This window comes from Pholcus phalangioides, unplaced genomic scaffold, assembly GCF_987345545.1.
Source record: "Pholcus phalangioides strain wild (caught in Gottingen) unplaced genomic scaffold, Ppha-v1.0 ptg000010l_1, whole genome shotgun sequence".
Classification (NCBI taxonomy): Eukaryota; Metazoa; Arthropoda; class Arachnida; order Araneae; family Pholcidae; genus Pholcus; species Pholcus phalangioides.
Genome location: NW_028301603.1, coordinates 23,015,118 through 23,023,880, shown reverse-complemented (window position 1 = coordinate 23,023,880; position 8,763 = coordinate 23,015,118). Strand labels below are relative to the sequence as shown.

The 8,763-nt window shown below is 39.4% G+C and overlaps 1 pseudogene; it reads left to right on the top strand.

Annotated features, from left to right (window-relative positions):
- Positions 1 to 3,082: 3,082 nt before the first annotated feature.
- LOC149081140 (uncharacterized) lies at positions 3,083 to 3,418 on the top strand (annotated as a pseudogene).
- The last annotated feature ends 5,345 nt before the right edge of the window (positions 3,419 to 8,763 follow it).

Genomic DNA, 8,763 nt, shown 5'->3' with positions numbered 1-8,763 from the left:
GTATCTGAAATCACACCACGTGAATAATTCAACGTGGGATGGATTTTGACTGTTATGGGCATATTTTCAAGAGATGTGAGCTTTTGAACGAGTTCGGATTGTTTAGGTGTGTTAGTTTCAATGAGAATGTCTCCTGAACGAAGATCCTTCACTGATTTTAATGTGCCTATTGCGCCACAGCGAGCTTTGTCTATTACGAATGGTGACACTTTGGCCAGCGGTTTATCAGTATCTGAAGAATGCAAGAAGAGAAATGAAATGATAGGATCCGGTTCAGTAACAATTGTTTCACTCATGGCAGTTCTTTGACGTTTTGGTGCATTTGAATTTTTCCCCATTTTGGAGATAGTTTGTTCGGCCCCTACCGACCATGCCCACCATGGAGCCCTACGAGGGGACGCGCACACCCAACTGGTGAAGGTTAGTAGCAACGTCAGGTTAGGTAGGAACTATACACCACCGAAACAGGCGAGCAGACGCGTTCAAGATCCAAGATCGTCGTGAAGCAGCACCAACAAACCTCAACGACGTCCGGCAGGCCCGGTCCCTCTACCTGCCCAGTAGTGTAACCCCTTCAGCCACCGAGGTGACCAGCCAATTGACCAAGACGGGGCTAATCCAGGCCTCCCGTTTCGGCTGAATCCGAGGCCAAAGCTAGCGCATCAGGCTAACCAGGATTCCCATCTCCAGCCTTACGGGTCTCCACGCACGGCAAACACGCAGATAGACAGCGTCCCGGATGGAGCATACGCTAGAAGCAATGCCCCATCCGGGAGGACCCCTCCCCGCCTGAGCGGGGCCCACGATGAAGGGTTGGACACAAAAGACATAAACAAGTACAGGACAAAACGAGACGCAAGACATGTACTGCAAGATGTGTAGAAAAACACATGTAATTTGGGGTATTGAAGGTGAAGTATATGAGCACAAAAAGCGATGATAATGACGTGTGATAGATTTGGCGTTACCCAGAGTGCACCACGAGGAGGCCTATCACATTACACCCCGACATGTGAAAAGAACAAACACATTCGACGCTCTCTCTACTCTACGATGTACATTCGCTGCAAAGTGCAACCCACGATGAACATCATGAGGACTGATTCCTGACATTAGGTCTAGTGCGGATTGAGCCACGACAAGCCAATTTGTTTCCTGTACAGCTGGATTTTGAAAATTTACACTTTTGAACTAATAACTCTCGAGGCACTGAACAAGTACGTTGAAGTTCAGAGTAATGAATGTGCTGTAACTTATCTAGTATCAATGCGCAGCATTTTCAGGGAAACATATTCTGCGACACTTAATATTACATTTATTTCAGTGATAAATGCAACAGTGATTTTCTTGTTGCTATGTCTAAACGTATTATTGATATATTTTTATGTGACGTTATCCGAAGAAATTATACGTATCTTCACTATCCCGAGAAAAAAAAAAAAACTTCCGATAAATCATCGAAAGGGATGATACGTAATCTACGTTATGAATTCATGAAATTTTTAAAAGCTTCTGTGTATTTCATGCTCAGTGATTTTTGCAAAGCTCTTTTGTATATTATTTTATTTCTGCTTATATCATCTTTCTGCAATTCACTTACGACAATATCGAACCACATGTATATATCTACAACGCACAATGTATATTCACTTCTAATTTTTATATTACATATATATATTTTTTTTTCTTTTCGCATCTAGGTACCAGTATTCTTTTCAATGCATTCCTACATTGCTTACCTTTGTGTCAAGTGATGAACATTTGTACATACCAGATTTTCATTCATGTTTTGAAGAGCAAACATAATTTTATTGCCAGTATTGTAATCTCCCGACTTATATTTTCTTTTTCTTTTCGTTTTTTTTCTTTTTCCGCAAGATGGACGTGCATTGCTATGGCGTCAATAGCCATCGCTATCAGATGAAGCGGGAGAGTTCCAATTTCCAGCCCAATATAATATAATAATAAGAGAAAAGGGAAAAGGGGACTTTTGAATGTACAGAACATGCTCTTCGCCTCCATCAACGCTCCTTAATTTTATGGCCACTTACTTAAAGGGCCCCTTCAAAGTTTGCGTAATAGCCGCTCCGTATTCTTCTTTTCTCTCTCTCCCCCCTATATACTGAAGACTATTGACCATTGTATTGCCACCTGCAGGCAATTGACTTTATTTCTGACTTTCTTGATTCCTCTCTACTTTTTTTTCCCCTCTTTTTTAGTACACCCCACTGGGGGAGTCAAGACTACCCCACCACAGAAAACGTCTTTCTCCCATATGCTTCGAAAGATCGTACGGGGTGAACCTTGACCAATGATGTCAATATTAATACTAATTTGTACCTACGTAATCCTCATCACCCAATGGAAGGATCTTTCTTTGAAGCCGGACTACCAATTAGAAATAGGGGGTTCGTACCCCTCAAAACTTTACTTTTTGGAATCTTTGAAAAATTTAAGGAAGATTGATTAGTGCAAGCTGGAAATCAAGTTGAAAAAAGATGTAGTTAGATTTTTGTTTTTACACATTGCAACGATTAGCATCAGGAGCGGCGATCATCCGTGATGAAAGGGATGGAGGAAAGGTAGGAAAGAAATTCTTATCACATTTTTAGTAAATTATAGACGTTTAGTTAAGACCTAAATTAGGAGGAATTAACAGGGGGCAGATGGCGAAATTAGGCATAAAGAGTGATTAAAAGAGAGTTATTCCAGCATCAAGTTAAAATTATTATAATTGGGCATATAGTATTTTGTCTATGTATTATGCAGAATTTGATACCGTGGAAATGTATTTTTTTAATTGACTTTTATTTTGTGTAAATATAACTCGTTCTTTTCATATGATCATTTGATTAAATATTAAATGCTATTGAAATTTAACTGATTCTTTCTTTTCATGAGTCATCGTTTTATTCTAAATGTATATTGGACCACTAGGAGCCTGGAGTAATCTAGATAATTACATATATATATATATATATATATATATATATATATATATATATATATATATATATATATTCTTCCAGTGGTTCGATATAACAAATGTTACAGGACTATTCACCGATATATATATATATATATGAAAGCTCAGAAGGGAGCTGATCCTGTCGATGTTCCCTATAGAGAAGCAGTTGGGTGCTTACAGTATCTAGCTGTGGCTACTCGCCCGGATATAGCTTTTGCTGTAGCTTTTGTATCTCGAGCTTTGTGCAAACCAACAAAAGATGACTGGACTCGTGTGAAAATGATTTACAGATACCTTCGTGGTACCACTGATTTGGGCCTGATGTATCGTTCATCTCTGAGATCAAGCTTCTGTGTTTACAGTGATGCAGATCATGCTGGTGATCAGAAAACTCGAAGGTCAACTTCTGGAATGGTCTCTTTGAATTCAGGTGCTGCTATCACCTGGTGATCAAGACTTCAACACAGTGTAGCCATCTCCTCCACGGAAGCCGAGTGTGTAGCTGCAAGTGAAGCTGCTAATGAGCTGGTGTGGTTGAAGCTGTTATTCAAAGAACTTATCGGATTCTGTGACATTCCACTTCTCTATGTGGACAACCAAAGTGCTATAAAGCTGGTGCAAAATCCACAATTTCATCGTAGATCAAAGCATATTGATGTTCGATTTCATTCAGTGCGTGAAAAATGTGAAAATAATGTAATGTCTGTGATGTATGTACCGTCCCGAGATCAAAGGACTGATATCATGACAAAGCCATTGTCAAGAGTAATTTTTAATTGTATTCGCAAAAGTATTGGGCTTCATATCGGGAAGTAGTGTTGAATTACGATATCTCGCCAACCTTGGCGGTGACTTGGCGACCGAAACATGTAGTACCGCCAAGTCAGTTCGTTCGCCATCAGTCAAGATCTGTACTCGCGGAGATTGGGTTGTGTATGGTGTATGTGCTAAGCGTCATGTAATTTTTTTGTTTCACTTTACTATTAATTAAAGTAATAATTGAGTATGAAGCACTCCGTATTACTTTGCAAACTCCGTTATTTACTCTGCTACACCTTGCGTCTACACGATTGCGTATTTAGTGCGTTACAAAAACACTAATTCTAATTGGATAGCCATGTGCGCATATTTCTAAGACGGTCACTATAAAACCGCCGAGTAGTTTGCATCAATTCCATTTTTAATACATACATATATACAACTTTGTATGTATGTATGTACAGGGTGATTATAAAAAAAACTATCCCGACATATGGGCCCCTAACTATCATACCATTCACAGAAACTGAATGAAATTTTGGCATAAGGTATTTTGATGTATGCGCTCAAAAATGATATGGAAAACAACAGTGTTACTCTAATAGTTACGGTTACAGTGAGAAAATTTCGAAAATATCAAATGGCAACACCAAGTTTTTTGTATTGGAATGTGATCTCCATTGTGAAAAACCCTAAATAGCGTTCGAACGGCAACTGTAGCATGAAAATCACCGGCGGTAGATAGGCTAAAAGTGAGGACAACCAATAAGGACAGAGAAGCAGCATAAAATAAAGCATTTTATTGTGTTTCACAAATTTTCCACATGACCTTGTGGAGGACTAATCAGGCTGGGATCTCAGCCGAAGAAACGGTGTGACGAATGAAACGAACATTAATGCTCTGGTGCACGGCAAAGTACTTTTTCCTTGCCTATCTCCGGGGATTTTCGTGCTACAGGTGCCATTCCAACGCTATTTAGTGTTTTTCAGTATGGAGATCACATTTCAATACAAAAAACTTGGTGTTGCCATTTGATATTTTCGAAATTTTCTCACTGTAACCATAACTATTAGAGTGACACTGTTGTTTTCCATATCATTCTTGAGCGCATACATCAAAATACCTTATGCCAAAATTTCATTCAGTTTCTGTGAATGGTATGATAGTTAGGGGCCCATATGTCGGGATAGTTTTTTTTATAATCACCCGGTATATATATGTATATATTTCTGATTAATCCGGGTGCAAAAGGTTTTGTTCGAATTTGAATAATAAGGATTGGCTGAATTTTATCATCAATGAAGGTTTATGCATTCACCGGAACTTATTTATTTCATCAAAACCTTATTTTGTGCTCCATGTCAAAGTAGAAGAATTAACTCCAACATGCGTTGTTGCGAATAATTTTGTATAAAATAAAATTCCTATATACGCGATTTCATAGGAGTACGTAACACATGTTAAATGTAGTTTAAATTGTTTCAGAAATGTGTATGGTGCAGTTGACAATAGGGAGGGGGGGGGGCTTGGGGGAAGATTAAAATATTTATTTTTTTATGTAATATGATCATCACGTATATTCCCAAGAGATCCTTACAATCTGCAATGAAATGAATAAACTGTACTAATGAAAAAAAAATAACAATTTTCGATACTTTTCTTTTCAATCTCCAACAATAACAATTATCACATTTACAAGAAAAAAATTCACAGAAATAATACTAAAAGACGGTCTGACGTTAAAATTTGAAGATGGCTATTAATTTTTCTGGCTGCAAAATCAATACTGTACCTGGAATTTATGGGGATATACAGTGGAATCTCCCGCATAACGGACACTTCCTGTTTTTAGCGGACATCTCCAGTTACCAAACACTTTTTGAATTCCGTCAACGGGACTCCGGATATGAGACTGATTTTTTTTTACTATCCATTAACGGACACTCATCGTTAGCAGCGAAAATTTTCGGTCCCGTGAGCCAGTGCCGTTTTAACGCATGGGCTCCCGAAGAAAAGAGGGGCCTCAGAAAATCGAGAAGTAGGTGAATTTTTTGAGAAGTTTCCCAGAAAGGGCCTCAGAAAAATCACTTGGCCGGGGGGGGGGTCCATGATGCTCTTAACCTTCTTTTCGGCAGGAGCGCTTTTAGACGCTCAAATGTTCCATGTCATTTCTGGGCAGGAGCGTTTTAAGACGTCGAAATTTTCCATGTCAATTCTGGGCGAGAGCGCCTTTAGACGCTCGTGAAAGCTAGTTCCTTCCCCCAAAACCCTTTGTGTCGTGATTGACAAGCTGTAACTCCCCTTCTCATTCAGGTGTCCCTTTGGGGCTACTTCACAAGAGCAGAAAATTATACTCGAGGAAAGAGTGCGTATTTTATTGTGTCCTTTCAACAAGACCGCCGTGCTTATGTTCAAGTACCGCAGACGACAGGCTATAGACATTCCCAAGCCATAAATACAATAAAATGGCTTCGGTAGACTGCTGCATACTTCGGCATCGTTCACGAGATGCCCAGTTTTGTTAATCGGCAACTACAATTGTAAGTTGTTTATTCATTCTAAAAATGGCGGGAAAAGAGTTTTGTACTTGTCTGTTTAGAGTTCATTTTCTCCACACGCATGGGAACTAGCTATTTCCAAGAAATATAAGGGTGAAACACAAATTACACACACACAATTCCCTTCAAAGGGAAATGATTATTTAGAGCAGCTGAAGCCTCCCACATGCCGGGCTTCATTTTTTTCTAGTTTTTCTTTTTCTCACTCAGATATTATCGACGAAATCGTTTTTTACTGTCATGATCCTACGACAATAATATATGTTTAAGACAACTAAATTATGGAGGGGGGGGGGGCAGAAATATAAATTCGGCCAATAATACGATCATTGTAGTGCTCTTAATTTTTTTTTTTTATCCGACACCAGAGTCAAGACTATTTATGCATTGTAACATTTTAAATTTGGTACAACATATTATATTCACACAAAGACCAATATAAGAAAGTCCGAAAGTAAGAAAAATATGTAAAAAGGAACAGGAGGAACAATAGATGGCATACAGCACAAAAAAAGTACAATGGTGCCCCGAGTTGGGACTTTACATATAGTTTCATTGATTTCCCCCTCCCCTCAACGGTCTCCCTGACCCCCCCCCCCCCAAATGACGAACCCCGATTTCCAGCCTAATTTACGTGGCAGCAAATGCGATAATTTTCATCAATCAAAAACCAAAGCTGCGAATCACGAACGAAAAGCAAGCGTAATGCAAGTACAACCGGTAAGGACTCATTTCTACAAACCAATGTCAATTTTAAAATAAATTAATAATAATTAATTTTTTATGAGTATTTTTTGATTACTTATTCTCATTTACTACTTTTGTTTTAAATTGCCCACATGGCAGGGCCCCCAGGCTGGGATCTTTTACGGGCCCCCCGACCAGACTTTCACGGGGATTCCTTTATGATGAATTTATAACATGAAAAACAAAAACAAAAAAAAGATTAAAATCACCCCGGGCCCCAGGGCTAGAACCTTGTCAGCCCACCCCTTGTGGGGGGGCCATGCCCATACGTTTATGAGATTGAAGTCCAGGAAAATTTCTGGGATCGGATCACTTTGATTCTATATTTTTTGGGATTGGGAGAAAAACCCAGGAAACGTTAACCTTAGTTATGAAACAGCTGGATCTCGAAAAATTAAAAAAAAAAAATCTCATTAAATCGTTATAGTTTTATTTTTACTATTTAAAAATATTTATAATTATTTATTTTTTTTTTTTTCCTCGAGCGGCCGCGGAGCCCCTGAAGAGTGCACAAGGAGCCCAAGGGCTCCGCGGAGCACCGGTTGAGAACCGCTTACCTAGAGAGTGTTTGAGCATGGCAGTGATTGAAAAAGTGAGGGAGCTGGTCAGTGAGTTACCAAAAGGGGGACCAACCGAAATAACGATTTAGAGCAGTGGTTTTCAATCTTTAGAAGCTCGCCCGGTTGATTCCTCTTTTTTTTTTTTGAGTGGAAGGCCCGGAAGTAAACACGACTAATGGAAAATTTATGAAAAAAAAATAAAATGATAATGGTTTGACTGATGACAGTACGAGTGACCAAAACAGGGTGCAAGCAAGTGAATGATAAAAAGAGTGCCCTTGAGAGCAAAGAGCCAAGGCAGTAAGTGACCAAATAAATGACCAAGAAAATCTGCAAACATTTGAGTGACCATAAGAGTGATTTAGAGACAGAGACATATTTACTAGGAGCGGGAGGAATGGATTAGCGGGCTGCAGCCTAATGTGGCGAATTTGAAGAATGTGAAATCAAGAAAATTAGACAAGAAAGGCCGGCAAAATTTGCGCCACAGGCGACCAAACCATAAATCCGACACTGATAGCACAAGCGTTCAATCAGCGGCGTAGCTTTCAATTCATGGCCAGTCTGTAACTGGAGGGCTTGTCATTGCTCTCTAGCAATTGGCACCGCCTATACTTCATAATGGCTTCCTAGTTGAAAACAAATTGAGACAAAAAATTAGTTTTGCTTTTCTGCCTCCATATACAATGTCGACTTGACGAAGGATGAAGGAAATTCTACTATTTTCATGTAGTTTCTTGTGTCGGTACTACAGTGATTCTTATCAGTTTTCAGAATCGATAAAGCTTCCTCACGAGCATAATATATATATATATATCTCATTCTCTCACTTCAGAAAGAAATACCCGGCACGCACCTGTTCTGATGGGTGCAGCTCTGTCTAGGTCCTACTGAACAAATTGAGGCGGAGGATCTCTATTGTGGAATGGTCACTGAGTAAACGGGAAAAAAACTACTTTTGATGTTCCGTCAGTCTTTGTTGTTGAAAATGAAGTAAAGAATGTCAACAGTTTATAAACGGCTTCCTTGGATATTTTCCCGCGCACACTTTTCCCTTATTCTGTTAATGGAACAAAACAATTGAAATTCTTTCAATAAACTGGCCAGTTTTGGCCAATCGTCGTGTAAAGCAATGGTTCTCACTGGGGGGGGGGGGGGGCCTGGTGGCAC